This window comes from Gobius niger (genome assembly GCF_951799975.1).
Source record: "Gobius niger genome assembly, chromosome: 1".
In the NCBI taxonomy this organism is placed as follows: Eukaryota; Metazoa; Chordata; class Actinopteri; order Gobiiformes; family Gobiidae; genus Gobius; species Gobius niger.
The window spans coordinates 36,271,910-36,290,301 of NC_136852.1; the positions used below are offsets into that span (position 1 = coordinate 36,271,910).

An 18,392-nucleotide genomic window follows, 5' to 3' on the forward strand; every position below is an offset into this window, starting at 1 on the left:
TTTAATAATCAGGAGCAGGACTAAATATATCACTTTAATAATCAGGACCAGGACTAAATATATCACTTTAATAATCAGGACCAGGACTAAATATATCACTTTAATAATCAGGACCAGGACTAAATATATCACTTTAATAATCAGGACCAGGACTAAATATATCACTTTAATAATCAGGACCAGGACTAAATACTTAACATTTATGAATGAATTAATATAAGGTGAGACGCTGCAGGTCAAACAGGGAAAACATACATTTTAAACTTTAGCTCATTTAATGTTTTCATGTATTAAAAACAATACATTTAATCCATAAAATCCAAACAAAAATGTTTATATCTTGTATTCTGGATCTTTTTGTTTTTGAATGAACCAGTTGTGACAAAATCTGTTTTTTGTTTTGCAGTTTAACGGTCAATAAATCAGGCTGGAATTAGGATAGCGCTTTATATTAAGGTGTGCTCGTGAAGTATTAATAAGGTATTAATAAGCATTAATTAATAGTAATAGTAATCCTAACCTTAAACAGATTACTAATACTTATTAATACTTAATGAGCACACCTTAATGTAAAGCGATACCAAAATCAGATCTGTAAAAACCCTCTGTGAAAAAAGCTTCCAAATGTAGGGAGTCTGTGAAGGGTGGAGTCTGTAAAGGGTGGAGTCTTTAAAGGGTGGAGTCTTTAAAGGGTGGAGTCTGTAAAGGGTGGAGTCTGTAAAGGGTGGAGTCTGTAAAGGGTGGAGTCTGTAAAGGGTGGAGTCTGTGAAGGGTGGAGTCTTTAAAGGGTGGAGTCTGTGAAGGGTGGAGTCTGTAAAGGGTGGAGTCTGTAAAGGGTGGAGTCTTTAAAGGGTGGAGTCTTTAAAGGGTGGAGTCTGTGAAGGGTGGAGTCTTTAAAGGGTGGAGTCTGTGAAGGGTGGAGTCTGTGAAGGGTGGAGTCTGTGAAGGGTGGAGTCTGTAAAGGGTGGAGTCTGTAAAGGGTGGAGTCTGTGAAGGGTGGAGTCTGTAAAGGGTGGAGTCTGTAAAGGGTGGAGTCTTATGGAGCGACTAAAGTGCAGATGTTGGTAAAGAGTGGAATAAAAACAGCCGTAAAGTTTGTGCTGACTCCCACATAGGAAATGACTTTCATGCTACACGTGGATATCAAACTTGTCAGTATTTGTGAATGAATAGGCGTGGGAAAGTTACTTCCTAAAAATCTCAGACTCAAAGCGACAAAACGTCAGAGAACAAACTTCGTAAAGAGTGAGTTTGGGCTGTTTCTTTTACGCTGACAGAGTTCAAACTAGATGTTAAGGAGAAAACTAGCTTAAAAAAAGTGTATTTTTTTCACCTGCAGCGTCTCGCCTGAAGTTAAATAAATAGTACCAGGAATAAACCAGGCCCAGACCAGACAACGACTGTTTACAATGGGAGCCAGTGTCTGTTGCTCAAACACAAAAGGAACAAGACTTTACATTATTACCAAACAGGAAGTAAGTGACATTACCCAACTCTAAAAAAGGAAATGTCACACGGGCGTTGGCAGTTCCTTCTCTAAACGCCTCTCTGCAGAGAAACACAGCTTCCACTGAATGTCCTTTTAAAATGGATGTTCTGTCTTTGGCAAACAGCAACAGAAGATCAATCTGATGCAGCCGCCATTTTGAATGTTGGACCATTGGAAGACTCTGAAGTAAAACAATACAATGAGAGTCTTTTTGGAAAACCGTGGGTGACCGGACGTCTGATTGTGAGCCGCGTCGCAGTGGATTTGTCCTGTTCATCTTGATTTCAGAGTGCACTAGGGCAGTGGAGCCCAACTTTTTTTCCATGAAGCCCTTTTTGTGCTCGTTGGAGTCAGGCCAAGTGCTCATAAAAGCATCAAAACCTAAAAATAATGTCCACGCAGCATCTAAGTACAATCAATAAACAGAAATGGGAAAATGTTCTTGAAATAAGTAAGATTTGAGAAATCTGTCCATGGGGCTCTCTCTCTCACAGACACTCAAAATGTGATAAAACGTCTTTATTTACCTGAAAGAATTGTTGTAAATGGTTTTTTTTTAATGGTAGGTTTACACGAATGCCACGGATCCGCCCGAGGATCCTGAATGTGGATGGCATTAGATGAATCTGGACGGAGGCTTCATGTGTCGTCACAAACTGCTGTTTGGAACGATTCATGGCACGGATTCTTACGCACGGCCACAAATATTGTCCCGCGTCAGGAATCTGTTGAGAATGTCAAGAATCAGATGAATGTGGTTCCTATAAAAATATGAATAAAAGCGATCCCGTTTAGACCTCGTGGCAAAGTGGCTCTTCCTGGACCTTTGTTGAGGCCGTTTTGTCCTCCAGCTCCAGGTTTGTAGTGTTTTATGTCTCAAGGGCCTGTCTCACCGACTGGCAGTCTCCGCAACTCAGACTGATTGCAGGCGTACAAAGGGCCTATCTCACCGGCGAGATAGGCCAGACTTGTCGCTGGTCATGGAGATGTCTCTGAGACGTCCCCTAGAGATAAGCCTCCAGGTAGTCTCCTGGAAACTCACCTTATTTCCAGGGCATGTCTCGGAGACATCTCCTTGAGTCTCCAGGCTCTAATCACATAAAGGAACATTTCTAAATGCTTCTAGTTGTGCTGGCGGAAAGTGAGCCACGCCTCTCCTACCGTGAGCCACTTCTCGTAAAGGAAACCACCTTTTTCTCATCGCAAACCAAATTCTTGAGAAGTGACTGACAAACCCAGGGGTCTGCAACCGTCTTCATCAAAAGAGCCTCCTTGGCCTGTTTCAAACCAAGAGAAAGTTTCAAAGAGCCGCAGTAATACTTATCCCCAAACCACAGAGTATACATGTATTATTGATAGTATGGTGGTACATTAATGAATTAAAAGTACACAGTTGTTTTTTTTTACTGTACATTTGAAGGAAATGCTGGCCGGGGGATCTGTCTGCTTCTTTCCTGGAAAAAAATTCAGGCTCAGATGTATCGAATACTATAGCAGCTCATCACTCATTTAAATATACTCATCAAAGCTCAAAGACTAGAGGCTTTATGTGGTTCTTGAGATAGTGGTCGCCTATCCCTGGACTAACCAAACATCCATCCATCCATTTTCTTCCACTTGTCCGTTGCAGGGTCGTGGGGGCAGCTGTTGGAGCTGCCCAAATCACATGGCACCAGCCCCTTATGGCTCCTCCTGCAGGTGGTGGGTCCACAGAGGGACGGCCTCATGATTCTCAGGCCTGTTGGTCTCTCATAAGGGGCTTCTGAACCGCTCTTTGTCTGATCCGTCACATAGGACCTGTTTGCCATGGGAGACCCTACCAGGGGCACGAAGCCCCGACAACAGAGCTCCTAGGACCATTTGGGCACTCAAACCCCTCCACCACGTTAAGGTGGCGATTCCAGTAGGGGACTAACCAAACAGCCTTTTGCTTTTGTCCCACGCTACACGGCTGCATGTGCTCCGTTTATGCTCCTGTCACGTTTGAGAGCAACACTATGAACGCTGTTGCGCTGAATTACGAATCACCAATGATCATCATGAACGGACACGCTCCCTTGCGAACTCCACGAATGGGCGTGAATCGTGACATTCGTGAAAGATTTTTTGGTCAAAAACAGGATCCAAGAAATGACTGGAGCCGACGCGCTCTGTTAACAACCTGATGTCACGAATGGCAGAAAAGTGGTGTCCTTCACACATCCGGTCTGTGTGTAAACCCAGCATTCAGTCAGGTGTAAAAACACTTGCGTCATGGACAGATTTCTTAAATATATTTATTTAGAATGGAAAAATAACATGTGGTTTGGTTTTGGATTGTGTGTAATTTGAGGACATTTGCACTGATGTTGAGGGTTTAATCATAAAGCCAAATGTGGCACTATATACAGGAAGCGATGGCTTTTGGAAGTGGAAAACCCAACGTGAGGCGACTGTTTTGTCTCTTTCTGGCCGTGGAACGAGCTCATCCCAAGTTTTTATTCCAATAAAATCAGACTAGAGCACCTGAACAAAGCTTTACTCCCAAATGCAAGAGGCGACATGTCCCCACAGTCGTGGACAGAGCTGCGGAGTTCGGCTTTACAGAAGTCATTTCCAAAAAGCACTGATGATTCTGTAAATAATGACCCAGGTGTTAAAGACGACGCACCACAGACTGTTTCAAACCAATCGATTGTAAGGACAAACAGAGACGCTGTATGAAATAATGCTACCTGTGAAATGACACGAGCTACCTGTACCTGTACCTGTACCTGTACTTGTACCTGCGCCCGCCCGCCCGCCCGCCCGTCTGTCTGTGTTCCTCAGTGTTCCCCCCGCTCCATGGCTCCACGCTCGCCTCCAAACCCGCTCTGGTTCCGGACGTGAAAATCTTCCCATGGACAAAAAAGTGGTAATTACTGACAACAAAACGAAGGTACAGGGAGAGCGGGGTAAAGGTTATAGTGTAAAAACAATTACACACAACCAGAATTTAACCTTTCTATTGTTTTTTTCTTCTTTGCCAACCACCAGAGTAAAGCTGGAATTATAAAACTTAGCCTATTACACTTTTAAAGCAGCACTAAGTAACTTGTTTACCTTAATAAATCCTTTCCGTTGTCCCTGTGGGGGTAATACAAGTATTAATGTGAGGATTGGGGGGTCTTGACTGCCACCAAGCAACCAATACACACCAATGGAATCACGAAGAAGAAGCTAACAAAGCTAACTGCGGGCTAGCTCCACTTAAACAGTATCTACAGCCAAGTTTGAGTGAAAACAATGATCTCCATTGTGTAATTGGATGCACAATATCCCTCTGTCCCTTTGTCTTTTCTGTCAGCGTAGTATTTACTCTCACGGACAATTCATGAGTAAAAAAACACAACATGCTACGACACCTGCAGTGGGGCTTATAGGGGCAAGAGTTACTTAGTACTGCTTTAATATGTCCCATTAGCAGTTTAATGCAGAAAAGTTACAATATAACTTTAGAGACTTTCCCCTTAAAACCAAATGAAGTGTATAATAGTTCATTTTAATCCATGTGGACGCTCACATTTGCTGAGCAGGCTCCGTCTTTACAGAGAACGTTTCTGACATTATAAAGCGTTTGGTCTTCGTGTGGATATAGCCGGAGTTCACCCCAATCCTGACATTTTTCTTCTTTGCAAAATCAGTCTAAACAAATGATCTGCTTGTAAACCTTGCAAAATGACCAGCATCTGACGTTTTTTTATTCACCTACATTCCTGTGTTTTTAGTAGCCTAATAATAGTTTTTCTCTTGATTTCAGTGGAAAAACACCTTTTTCATAAATACTTGAAATGATGTACAGTATTTTATTTGATGAGGACGTAACAATAGCAGACAAACCAACAACACTTGTAAAGATCAAGTCCATGATCAAACAGGGAAATAAAAATGGTGGTTTAACTTCCCCAGCTCTCCCCTGAACTGCAAAGTTCTAAAACATTTTCCCCGTTGTGCGTTTGAACTCCTCACGCTTGAGTTTGTGGGAAGTGAATTGAAAGCAGGTTTTGATTTGGTCAGGACTGAAACCAAGGACTAGAAGCAATTTATCTTCTTGGGGACATTTCTGACTGCTGTTTGTCAGTGACTTTGAAACCCATGGACTTGAATGTAACGTCTGTCTGAACTGCTGTACCTCATAGAAAACGGCGCCCTCTAGCGTCCCGGAGAGGCGTTCACACGGACTCGGATACGCTCGGAAATCGTACGACAGCCGACATTTACCCGCTCACGAGAAGAGCGCCAAACTGTTTTTCCCATTTCTATCTGGTCATCACTTGATTTCCAGTAAAACTATTGGCTCTTTACAATGTTGTGAACGCGACTTCTTGAATAATTTGCCATTTTGTTAATGGCGCTCATTCAGACTTTGCGGTTCACTGAGCCGTCCCGGTCCTCGCCTCCATCTAGAATGAGCTTGTTGCGTTGCGGAGAAGGCCCCTACCTCACTTTCTGCTCCTACCTCTTAACCCCGCCCCTGTATGTGCATAGGCTCCTCCCCTTCTACCTCTGAGCCCCGCCCCTGCCCATGTTTGGCTCAGCTGCATGTCAACAGCGAAGACCTCAGAAATAAAACCCTTTCAGAGCCGTCTCCGACTCCTGTTGTTACTTATGAATGTTATTGATTCCATCATGGTGTTAGTACAGGCCTATACACTTGTTTTTGTGTCTCTCATAGTGAGTATACAGATGTTATGTAGTTAATGTATAACTTCACAAAAAATCTATACATATAAATCACATGTATCTCACAATATAGATATTTCACTATGTGAACTGGAGGCCCATATAATATACACACAAAAATATATATACCCCCCCCCCCGGCTAACAGTTTAGCATTATGACAGAAGTTTGCAAAAAGATCCTGAACTGACAAACATGTGACCGACCTCGTAAGCAGCTGAAGTCCTCAGGAAATGTCCATTTGTTTTTTAATCCAACATCTACAGGAGCCGTCAGGAGGGATCGGTATCGTTAACGATTTATCGATCCGGTACTTTAACAGTACTCTTATCAGTACTTTGAAAGGGAAAAAAAGGTTAGAGGCTGCAGTATAGTAGCCTCTATCTAACCTAGGCCTATTTATTTTTTATTACATTTTTTAATTACACATTTAATCTACATTTGGACCAAATTTATTTTCAATTAGCACATGCACTTAATATATGGGAGTTGAAATACAAATACAGGCCAAAATATATTAAAAAAAATATTATTATCATTGTGTTATTTAGTAAATGAAGGATTAAGTCTCACAAGTGTTTTGTTAATCAGGCTGTAGCTCTCTAATAATGAGCTACAGCCACAGCCTGTTTTCTGACACTCTCAGCTTGTGTCCACACGTGTGCACGTACACATGCGCACACGTGTGCACGTGTAGCAGAGCGAGGTTTTTCACCTTAGCTTTAAGACACACAGATAAGTGAGATAATCATTTCATAGGTATGCTTGACTTAAAACCTTTGGCTCAGATGTTTAGTCCATGAGATACAGATTTCACATTTAGGGTAAGAGTCCTCCAACAAGTCCCCGCTGACCGCTGGACAGACCCAAATCACACACATGTAGAGGGAAGACAAGACAGCGATGGGCAGTGCTGGTGCTACTGCCTGCGCCTATTAAGAAGGAATGCATATTATTAACAGTTACATATGTGGTGGCCTTCGCTACCCGCCGCTAGAGTTGAAAACATACCAGTTGGCGCAACCTTTCGTGCGCTGTACCAGGGAACACGCTCATCAACAGGACCATCGGGGAACTGCACACCCAATCTACTGCCATGCTACAGCGTTGCGCCATGACGCGCCCCCGTGAAGGGGCCCACAGCAACACTAACACGAGGGAACACTAATCAGGGCAAAGATAAAGGATGAATTTAAAATAAATGTTGCAGAGATATCTACCTGTCGGACAGAGCACACAAGCGCCAACACCGGGTACAACAGGCAGCGGGAGATACACAAGGTCAGAGGGCAAGTAACACTAACCGAGGCCTTTTATAGTGCCCCCCTAGTGCCCTCTCATGCGGGTAGTGGGGATGATCTGACCGACTCCGTGCCCTCTCATGCGGGTAGTGGGGATGAACAGATCTGATACAGTCAATGCATCCATTAAAGCACAGAGACTTTTTAGTGTTTATTTGAGCGCACGTGGTTTCTGCCTCATCGCAGCAGCCTCGTTTAGAAGACCGATAAAACCGAAGCTCATCGGCCCTGGTGGACCGGCACACGTGGGCCCCGGGGCCGTTATGATACCGGGGTTTGGTACCCGCCCCTACCCGTCAGGTCTTTTTCTCCTCATGATCACAGCAGCACTGAGAGACTGTAAACCTATACATTACTTATTCCACTTATTCGTTCTTGATTTTCTTTGATCTCTTTCACATTCATGATCTTATGAGTATGTACAGGCTGCTTTCTGTATAATGTCCCACAGGCATACTGCAGTATTTCAGTTTGTTTTAGGTTTTATATTTAAAATGACGGTTATTTGAATGAATGTGTCTTGTATCAGTGTTGTATGCTTACAGGTGAACATAAAAAGATTAATGAATATACACAAAAGGATGCAAAGATAAAACAAATAATAAGTAAAAACAATAAGTGATTCAGTGAAAAGTGCTCCCTTAGGGGTTGTTAATGGTTTATGTTCTGCTTTATTCATTTTTTATACAGGGTTTATTTGTTAAGGTTTTCATAGATAATTCTCCCACATTTGTAGACTAATTGTCTCCTGTCCTCTTGTATTGCGCTTTACAAGCCTGTATTACCAAGTGTCTCAAAGCACCATGCTGGAGTCATTACTCATTCACTCCATACTGGGTGGTGGTAAGCTGCTGTTGTAGCCACAGCTGCCCTGGGGTAGACAGCTTCCGTGAGTCTTCTGGCCTGTTGTACATGTTTTAGTGGTAGGGGAAATCAGAGTGCCTGGAGGAAGCCTACGGAGACACGGGGAGAACATGCAAACTCCACACAGAAAGACCCCCCGGCCGGGGGGGACCTTGTAGCTGTGAAGCATGAGTGCTAACCGCTGGACTACATTTCTTATCTATTTTCAATATCTTTGTATTTCATTCAATATATTTCCTCAGTAGATTTTTTAAAAGTGGACATGACCAGAAGCTGTGGAAGTCGTCAGTCTCTCATTTCGATGTTATGGATTGTTGATATTTAGGCTGTTGGACTGGTGTCCATATATGGGAGGCATATTTAACATGTATGGGCCTATACTCTGCCTTTACCTGGATGTGACTGTTCTGATCTGGAGCTGCTGCAGGTGGTCAGGTCTAGGTTTAGAAACGCTCTGTGATGACCTGAACATTCAGAATGACCATGTTATTCCAAGATGACGATGCCAGGATCCATGGGGTGCTCATGTTGTGAAAGAGTGGATCAGGGAGCGTGAGATGAGTCCAGATCTTAATCCCATTGAGGATCTTTGGGATGTGCTGGAGAATGCAGCACATCCAGCACAATAAAAAAAAGATACAGCAGGTTTAGGCTGAAGCTTATTGGCGCTTTGTGGTGAGCATTTTCACAAACAGATGCTAACAGATGCATTTTCACAAACAGATGCTAACAGATGCATTTTAGTCGTGGTCGTGTTGTGCTTGTATATCCCCCCCCGCAGCCTGTGAGCGCATCCACAGTACCGTGACCCAGACCCAGATGCGTCACCCCCGCGCCCTGCTGCTCATCACCGGTGACTTTAATCACGCCTCTCTTTCTGCCACTATCCCCACACTCACGCAGTATGTTAAGTGCCACACAAGGAACAATAAGACCCTGGACCTTCTGTATGCTAACGTGAAGGGCGCTTACATCTCGGCCCCCCTCCCCCCGCTCGGACGCTCAGACCACAATCTCGTCCTACTGCGAAGGGAGCCAGCACAGAAGAGGTCTGTGAAAGTGTGGAGTGAAGAGGCTGAAGAGAGACTTAGGGACTGTTTCCAGACCACAGACTGGAACATGATCTGCAGCTCTCATGGAGATGACATCGACGGCCTGACCCACTGCATCACAGACTACATCAACTTCTGTGTGGAAAACACTGTACCAACCCGGAAGGTACGGTGTTTCTCCAACAACCACCCCTGGGTGACCCCTGAACTTAAAGCCCTCCTGAACCAAAAGAAAAGGGCTTTCAACTCAGGGGACAGAGAGGAGCAGAGGAGAGTCCAGCATGAACTCCAGTGGAGGATCAGGAAGGCCAAGAAGGACTATGGCGAGAAGCTGGAGCAGAAGCTGGTGCAGGGCAACGCACGGGACGTGTGGAGGGGACTGAAGAACATCTCCGGTTTTGGACAGAGTGCCAGAGGGACAGCTGATGGAGACCAGCGCGGGGCGGATGAATTCAACCAACATTTCATCTGGTTTGATTCTCCCCGCACTCCCTCCTCTTCACACGTCTCCAGCCCAGTGGACACTGCCCCCCTCCCCCGACCACCTTCACCTGCCACCAGCCCCCCTGCACCCACGTCTCCAGCCCCCACCATACGGACTTCCTCTAGCACCTGCCCCACCCCCGGCAGTCCACCCCCACACCAGTCCCCTCCCCACTCCCCCCTCTCCATCACACCGGACCAGGTGAGGAGGGAGCTGAGGCGACTGAAGCGGGGGAAAGCTGCAGGACCAGATGGCATCAGTCCCAGGCTGCTGAGGACCTGTGCAGACCAGCTCTCCGAGGTCCTCAGCCGCATCTACAACCTGAGCCTCAGCCTGGAGAAGGTCCCCGTCCTGTGGAAGACCTCCTGTCTGATCCCGGTTCCTAAAACAGCGCACGCCAGGGAACCGGCCCACTACAGACCAGTCGCCCTGACCTCCCACCTGATGAAGACGATGGAGCGGCTCATCCTCACCCACCTCCGCTCTGTGGTGAGCCCCACCCTGGACCCGCTGCAGTTTGCTTATAGACCCAACATCGGAGTGGAGGACGCTGTCATCTACCTGTGGGAGCGGGCGCTCACGCACCTGGAGCACGCCGGGAACGCTGTGAGGGTCATGTTCTTTGACTTCTCCAGTGCCTTCAACACCATCAGGCCGGCGCTGCTGCGGGGGAAGCTGGAGGACGCGGGAGTGGATGAACATCTCACCGCATGGACCATCGACTACCTCACGGAGCGACCACAGTATGTGCGGCTGCGCAGCTGTGAGTCTGAGGTGGTCGTCTGCAGCACCGGGGCCCCACAGGGCACCGTCCTCTCACCGTTTCTCTTCACCATCTACACATCGGACTTCACATACAACACGGACAGCTGTCATCTCCAGAAGTTCTCCGACGACTCCGCCATCGTGGGCTGTGTGTCTAAGGGGAACGACCTGGAGTACCGGTCAGTCATCATAGACTTTGTGGACTGGTGTGAGCGCAACCACCTGTGCTTGAACATCAGTAAAACGAAGGAGATGGTGATCGACTTCACGAGGAAGCCACTACCGCACACACCGCTGAACATCCAGGGGGAGGACATTGAGGAGGTGGACAGTTTCAAGTACCTGGGTGTTCACCTCAACAATAAACTGGACTGGTCCCACAACACCAACGCCCTGTACAAGAAGGGCCAAAGTCGCCTTCACCTTCTGAGGAGACTGAGGTCGTTCGGAGTGAGCAGGCCTCTGCTCAGGACTTTTTATGACTCTGTGGTAGCCTCTGCTCTCCACTACGCTGCCGTGTGCTGGGCCCCGGGCAGCACAGAGCGGGACAAGAACAGACTGAACAAGCTGGTCAGGAGGGCCAGCTCCGTCCTGGGCTGCCCCCTGGACTCTGTGGAGGAGGTGAGGGACAGGAGGGTGTTAGCCAAGCTCACCTCCATCATGGACAACACCTCCCACCCACTGCAAGGGACTGTAGAAGAGCTGAGCAGCTCTCTCAGTGGCGGACTGAGACACCCTCAGTGCAGGACGGAGCGCTACCGCAAAGCCTTCATCCCCACTGCTGTCAGACTGTGCAATAAGACTGTAAAGTAACATGTGCAATAATCTCTGTATCAGCTGCACTTTATTAACTCTGAGTGATCTTCTTGAACGCCGACTGTAACAAGTGAATTTCTCCTTTGTGAGATCAATAAAGGATTATCTTATCTTATCTTATCTTATCTTATCTTATGTTCACAAACAGATGCTAACAAATGCTAACAGATGCATTTTCATGTTTTCCAAAATGAATAAAATAGACTCTAAAATCGTCTGCCTTTATTTGTTTCTTCCAAGCCTATACCAGCACTGGTAAGTCTTTATTTTATGTCTTTATTTGAGCAGTTGGGTTTTTAAGCACCAGTTATTGAGAAAAAGACAAGAATACACAACAATGCCCAAAAGTAGAATCAGGTGAGGATCAGGTGAGGATCAGGTGAGGATCAGGTGAGGATCAGGTGAGTAGCCGGTGAGGATCAGGTGAGGATCAGGTGAGGATCAGGTGAGTAGCCGGTGAGGATCACGTGAGGATCAGGTGAGTAGCCGGTGAGGATCAGGTGAGTTTCCGCAGAGACGCCTCGGAGCCCGGGGCGTGCAGGCCGAGTGCGGGGAACAGCGGCTCCGTGAAGGACGCGCTGCTGAAGGTGTGGAGGTGGAACTGTGCTCCGTCAGACGCCACTCTGTAGAAGCACAGAGCCCTGCCCCCGCAGTCAAGGTACACGCCCACCACACCCGAGGCCCCGCCCGCTGGACCAGAGTACACGCCCGCTTGAGCCAAGGCCCCGCCCGTTTCTGCAGCGTAGGAGCTGTGGGACAGGGCTAACACCTCTGCTGCGTCGTGGCTGGTGTAGAAGCCTCTGTCGTCGATCCTCAGACTCCAGGAGCCATCGTTCTCTCCAAACCTGCGCCACGGGGGTCAGAGAGAGGGGATTACAAAAGAATACTTTCGAAAATGGCCTCCGTTTTTCTGTCTCAGGTCAGGTTAGGTCAGTACCAGGAGCTCAATACCAGGAGTAATTTGGCATCCGCACAGTAAAGTGAAGATTACTGCACGGATTTCGAACTACTCCTGGTATTATTACGCCTTACAATATAGTTCCCCCTTTTATCCGCTTAGAAAATCCACATTGTTTAATTTTGTGTATTATACTTTGTAGTGGAACACTTCACGTAACCATATTTAAATAGGGAAAACGTGGAAGAGCTTGGTAGCTTCTATCTTGACCTGGTTTGGAGCTATAGAGGAGAGAGGGAGAGGCTAAATGCTAACGCCGTCTGTGCTGTGTTTACGTGACTGAAGGCACGGGTGAAGACCAGACAGGTCCTAAAGAACTCGCCAAAGCTAAGGTAAGAACATATCTCAGTATGTAAAAACGGTGGCCTGTTCCTTTAAGAATACAAGATGCTGAACCTGGTAAGACTTTGTCATTATCCAGAGTGAAACAAGTGCTTTAATGGGCTGAGAGGGAACAGGAAGAAGCCCTCACTCCAAAAGAAACATCACAACCACAGTTTGGAGTTTGCAAATAAAAAAAGGATAACGACTTTCATTTTTGGAGACATTTCCTGTGGTCTGACGCAGGGACAACTATTTATTTGTCCATAATGACATCATCATGTTTTGGAGGAAAAAGCCTGAGAACACCATACCAACTGTGAAATACGGGGGGGCAACATCATGCTGTGGGGCTGTTTTGCTGTGGGAGGGACTGGTGCACTTCACAAAACAGATGACATCATGCAGAAAGAACTCTATGTGGAAATATTGGAGCAACATCTCAAGACATCAGCCAGGAGGTTAAAGCTTGGACACAGAAGGGTCCAAATGGACAATGACCCAAAGCAAACTGACAAACTGCTCACAAAGAGGTTTAAGGAAAACAAAGTCAATGTTTGGAAGTGGGCATCACAGTCTGAATCTGAATCCGAATCCAGTTGAAACTATTTGGGCTGAGCTGAAAAGGCATAGGCACACAAGGCGGCTACAAATGTGTCTCAGTTACACCAGTTCTGTTTGGACGAATGGACCAAAACTCCTCCAACTATTCTGAGAAGCTTGTGGAAGTAAATACAAAATATTTGATCCAAAATATACAGTTTAAAGGCAATTCTACCAAACGTTATCGAAATCCGTGTAAACTTTTGGTTTTGTAAAAAGTAATACAAAACGGTGTAGAAAGAGAGTTTGCAGCCGTTATTGCTGTCATTACATTTACATTCCCCTAAATTCCCATTAATTTCCGAAGATTCAGACATAAAGTGAGCGATGACCCACCTGCCGCGCTCCCGTCCGTAACTCACTGAAATGTCCACGGCCCCGCTCCACTGCACCTCCCAGTAACAGCGCCCCCTCAGGCCGGAGGAGCTCAGGACCTGCAGGGGGCCGCTGTCCGCGAGGTTCGGCTGCTCCGCCAGGTCCGGCTGCTCGGCGAGGTCCGGCTGCTCCGCGAGGTCCGGCTGCTCCGCGAGGTCCGGCTGCTCCTCCAGAGTCACAGTCAGTCCGTCCTCAGACAGAAGCAGCCGTCTGTGAGCGGTGTGTGGATCCAGAGTGACGTCACAGGCATCTGAAAAACATCCACAAGATTGTGTTGAACAAGATAGATTTGAAATTATGATCAAAACAACCCAATAACATTCATTTAACAGACTCTGGCTACAGATTTTTTCTCTTGACATTTCAAAATGAGTCAAATTAAGGTTAAAAAAATATTATATCCATATAACTTTTTATAGTGTGGCATATTGCATTTGCTGAGCTTTGTGGGGAAAAGGAGCTGTAACAGGATTTATGTTTAGCGATAACTAAGTTCTGCTGATGCTTCAAAGGACGTGGTAAACATTACTACATGAGTACACTGGACCAAAGGAACAGTTGAGGAGCTCCTCACTCACACTTCCTCAGCCCCGGGACCATCCACCGCTCTCCTGCCGGATCCAGCCTGAAACACACAGCTCTGTCACTGATCTGCTAAAGAGTAACAGTGCAGATACTGATCAGATATTTCTCCAATAAACGTAAAATAATCTGTCTCTATTCATTTTGGGGGCCACGTCCAAAAGAGTTTGGGAGTGGCCTGTCTCTCTTGACTCGCCAATAAGCTCGTCCACAGATATAATGACACTCCTGATAGAAAGTCGCCGTAGACATTTAGGACTCCAGTTCCTCTGGTTTTTATTACAGACAGAATCAGCTCAGCCTGGAGCGGCTGATCCTACGTCTTTCTGTCACCAGCACTGCAGAGTGTCTGCGTTCCCCTCAGCTTGGGCTCATTTTTCCAAACGTTCATTGCGCTGCAGCCTCACAACTTAATTTGCATTTACCTTTCACACTTTCACGGGACAGAGAGCTGTATTTAACCCCGTGTGAACTGCCCAGGCTGACAAGAGAGAATGTGCCACGGTCCCGCTGCAGCGTGTTGATCAAAGGGCCGCACTCCTGCTGGGACATGGCCGAAACGCCATCCAGAACAAAATCACATGTTCACCCCCACCCTCCACCACCCCCTGCCCTGCACCTTCCTGACTGTTTGTTCAACATAACATCACCATTGTTCATGGGTGTCTGTCCAGCCCACTCAATGGGCCCGGTCTGGAGCTGGAGATCTCACATGTCAGCGGCAAAGCCTATACCAGGGGCGGGCCATTCATTTTCACAAATAAGAAGCCTGAAGTGAGTCGGAGGGCCGCACCAATAATAACTCAAACTTATTCTGCTCGACGTTTTACTGCTGTAAATGGCACTAAATTGTGTATTTTGAATAGGCTAGCTGATAATGGTATTTAGCAGGACTATCATTTTCTGTAAATATTTAGCCATATCAAGCCTAAAGGACTAAACTACAAGTAAACCAGGAGTCAGGCCTAAAGGTGCGTACACCAAAGGCGGTTGATTCCTGTGTATCGTCAGTGTAAGTGTGCACATGTGCGGGTGATGAGTGTGTGTGGCGGCAGGTCTGTCAGAGCGGTGGGAATCAGCAGCAATGTGCATCAGCTGTTCAGAGCGGCGTGGACGCAGCGTGAGGAGCAAAAACACACATTCAGGAATCATTGATTGATTATCTGAATTTGCCCTCCTGGAACTGCCACCTTAATGTGGTGGAGGGGTTTGAGCACCCGAATGATCCTGGAGCTCTGTTGTCGGGGGCTTCATGCCCCTGGTAGGGTCTCCCATGGCAAACAGGTCCTCGGTGACGGGTTCAGAAGCCCCTTATGAGAGACCAACAGGCCCATTAAGTCGTGAGGCCGTCCTTCTGTGGACCCACCACCTGCAGGAGGAGCCATAAGGGGCTGGTGCAATGTGATTTGAGCAGCTCCAACAGCTGCCCCAGTGACCCGGCAACGGAAAAGTTGAAGAAAATGGATGGATGGATGGATGGATGGATGAATGGATGGATGGATGGATGGATGGATGGATATCTGAATTTGGAGCAACAATTTGGTGGACAGGAAACAACCTTTATTAATTGTGGCCAGACTGACCCACATAGATCTAAATTCATTTAATTTTATATATTTTCGTGATTGATCTGAAGCCGTACGATGCAGCGAATCGATTGGTAATGTAACAGGCAGCTATTTATCCACTATATTTAACATATTCACCATTTGGAAACTTTTCTCTGATTCCTGGTTGATTTGAAATGATTTCAAAAGTTACAGTGTCAGTATCGGGCTGATCCCATGTCCTCTCTACTTGTCCCCCAGTCCGCTACTGCCCTGAGCCTCTGTCTCTTCCTTCAGTTATTTCACCAAATAAATGTGTGCGAGAAACTTCGCTTCAGGCTTAAAGTCTTTAAACTAAAGCCTGTACGCCTTACGGTTCACGGTTATGGCTCAATTGCTGGGATGCAGGTTCTAGAATGTGATGATGTCACTGGACCCAGTGGGGGGAGGAGCCAGTTTTTCCTGTTAACAGCATTACACTTTCACAAGTCGTATCTAAAAAGAAAATGTATGAATTAGAAAAATGATCATTTTTATCACTGGGTATATAATATATATTTACATAATATTATAGGCCTTTAGAACGCTGTGATGTAACCCAGCACTATACTTCAGTGTTCATGGTCCGCTACATGAACTCACTCAAACATTTAAATGGTGCCGTGGGTTGTTTGGTAGCCGAAATTTAGGACCTGATTGACAAAACGTCTGTCTCTCTCTAACCTTGAAGTCGCTGCATTTAGGCAGAGAGACGTGCTGCCCACCCCCGTGTCCCGTGAGGAGTCCTGCCTCAGCCATGTAGCTAACCCTCCGCTCAGACTTACAAACACGATGCACAGGGTTCTTTTGCTTCGGTTTTGTGACATCCATCATTCCGTCCAACGATTCCTGTTTTCTTAGTTCAGCCTCGTACTCCGTTTGAATGAGGCAGAGCCATGTAGATGTTGAACACATCACTACTCAAGGGAGCGTGAATGCATTGCCTAAAAAATGACACTTTTGTGGAAAATGAGCAGCAGGATGGAGATGGACAAGATGGACAGTCTTATCTTGGATCAAAAAATGCAGGCGGCGTTTTTTAGCTCGTTTATCGGCTTTGAAAGGTTTGAGACAGGACTTCACTTTCTATGGCAGGGGATCCAGGATAGTGTCTGATAGCAACAGTTGCTATGAGTTATGATTGGATAATGACCATTTTGGGGTGGAGTTTTGCAATAGCAATGCCAGTCATACCTCCTTTTTTTTGTTTTTTCTAACATATCATATATGGCATTACAAAACAAACCTTAAAGGTCCTATATCATGCAAAATCGACTTTTTGGAGCTTTTAGCCATGTTGTTTTGCTATTTCCTTATCAAAAACACCCCCAGAGTGGTTTGTGGCTTCATTCACGCAGCTCTCAGTAATCCTCCTGAATCCTGCTCTCTGAGGCTCCGCCCTCTCCTGGTGAACGACTGAGTGTTCAGTTGTGTCGTAACAGCGGAACGGAAGTGCTCGACGTCTGTAATGTAATGTCTTAATTCTATGCTTACGGCCTGATTTTAATTTGTAAAACAGCTTTTTCATTATTTCTGTCGTAAGAGAGAAACAAAGAGTAAAAAATGAAAAAAATAAATAAAAAAAAAATAAAAAAGGATGTGCCCGAAGTGCTTCCAGGTCAGCTGAGGCCAAAACAAACACATCCCTGAGCGTCTGAACAGATCAGTCATGTTTGCGCTGCAGCTGTGAAGATGGAGCTCGTTACCTACTCTGGACACATCTGTTCTTTATTCTTAACTAACGATAATGTCGGAGAAAAAGAAGCGCGTTTGGCTACGAGGACGAGGAGTTTATATTCAACCCTTTTCAGGAAGAGGCCACTCAGCTGTTTTTTTCTCCGGGATTCAGCGACTATCAGCCAAAATGGTGTTTTTCTGTGATTGTCACTGATGGATGTTTGGGGAACCTTCGCCAGAATCAAAGTGGATTAACTTTTATAACCAACGCGAGTCCCATAATGTAAACAACGATGGAGCAGAGGGTGAGTCAATCCAAACGCGGGTTAGCATGTGTGTTAGCATATTAGCATGTGTGTTAGCCATTTATGAAGCTGTGTTGCAGATGTCAACTCCATATAACTGCATCGTGAAGTAACTTCACTTATTGTTGTTTATTTATATTACGGTAAAGTTGTATGTGCGGAGAGAGGGGGCGGAGTTAACTGAATCGAAGCGTTGTGTCTTCCGGGTTTGAAAAATACCTCCAGAAAACACTTATATTTATCACAAAAATGAGTGCTCCATAATGGTAGAGGTACAATCTATCATATAAATGCCTATACTTAACTTTGGAATGGCTAAAATAGCAGGATATAGCCCCTTTAAGTTGACGAGACATGAGTGGAGGTGTGGTGTGTAGTGAGGTGTGTGTAGTGTGATTCTGCATGCATTTGGGAGTTCTAGGTTATGCAGTTCTTACAGTATGGACAGCTCGGTGGCTTGTGGGTTAGCTAATGTGAGGCAATATGGTGGGAAAAGACAACTGTATAGGAATG

General features: G+C 46.0%; 1 long non-coding RNA gene across 1 annotated transcript; it reads left to right on the forward strand.

Moving 5' to 3' along the window:
• The first annotated feature begins 13,698 nt into the window (after window positions 1–13,698).
• On the forward strand, window positions 13,699–13,983 carry LOC306969065. Its single transcript, XR_013793299.1, has 3 exons — window positions 13,699–13,812; window positions 13,849–13,866; window positions 13,903–13,983. It is a non-coding gene; the product is annotated as an uncharacterized lncRNA (long non-coding RNA).
• Window positions 13,984–18,392: the final 4,409 nt, after the last annotated feature.